Here is a 1243-nt window from a genome sequence, read left to right as displayed (position 1 = left end):
CACTGCAAAGAACCTTTAGTAATGCCTACAGTGCACCCCATGCCGTGCACTGACAGCATTCTTCCTCTAAAAGTGTATCTTCTCAGCATCTCAAAAACAATGCTGAGAGAGAGAGAGAGAGAGAGAGAGAGAGAGAGAGAGAGAAACAAGTTCATGAACATATGACACACCTTTTCCTTCAAACTTTCACAGTAGCTCAAAAGAAAATGGTAGAAATTGCACACAGTAAATCATTACTAATTTACTATTGAATCAGATCTAAATTCATGAAAAAAGTGAGACAAATTCCAAACAAGCATAAAATGCACCAGTATCTCCGGTTTGCCTGACTGATTAGTTTCTCCGGTGCAATCGAGTTTTCTGTACAGTGTATTGTATAATGCTGTATGAGCCGCGGCCCATGAAACTTTCAACCACAGCCCGGTGGTGACCTGTCCTATAGCGTTGCCAGACACACGATCATGGGTAACTTTAACCTTACATAAAATAAAAACTCCTGAGGCTAGAGGGTTGCAATTTGGTATGTTTGATGACTGAAAGGTGGATAATCATATCAATTTGCAGTCCTAGCCTCAATAGTTTTTAAGATCTGAGGGTGGACAGAAAAAGCGGAGATGGACAGACAAAGCTATCTTGTTAGTTTTCTTTTACAGAAAACTAAAATCATTAACCTAATTTCAATAAATCCAAAACATATTTGTGGATATAGCATGCTGCACTCTCTGTAATTTCTTGTTCAGTACAAAACCATCAAAGTTAAGTCAGGGGACCAGATGCTGCCATCCTTTCAAAAAATGAGTATAAAAATGAGTATACTGCTAAATGAGAACTTTAAAATTCCAGTTCAGATATGGGTCTTTAAATATTTAAATAGTAACCTTTCTTTCCTTTTAAAATGAAAACAAAACAAAATACTTCACGTAATGGAAAACCATAACTGAGTGAAAAACAAACAAGGAAGGAAGCTGTAAGGTTCAAAGCTCACCTGGAATGGTTGGGGGAAACACCTTTATGACAGTTTGAATAAAATAGGACTTCCTCACTACATTCTTCTAACCAACTTAACTGAAAATAGTCCAACCAATTTGAAAAGATTAAAAGTGTACAGAATTAAACAACCAAAATGAAGCTAGCAAATAATTAATTCTACAAGTGTCAATCAACCTAAAGGAACCCTTGATACCCTACAGCATTTTCAATAACCAGTACTTAATTTTTAAGGAGAGGAAAAAAAAAAAACAAC

This window comes from Macrobrachium rosenbergii, chromosome 41 (assembly GCF_040412425.1).
Source record: "Macrobrachium rosenbergii isolate ZJJX-2024 chromosome 41, ASM4041242v1, whole genome shotgun sequence".
In the NCBI taxonomy this organism is placed as follows: domain Eukaryota; kingdom Metazoa; phylum Arthropoda; class Malacostraca; order Decapoda; family Palaemonidae; genus Macrobrachium; species Macrobrachium rosenbergii.
This window is presented reverse-complemented; position numbering follows the sequence as displayed.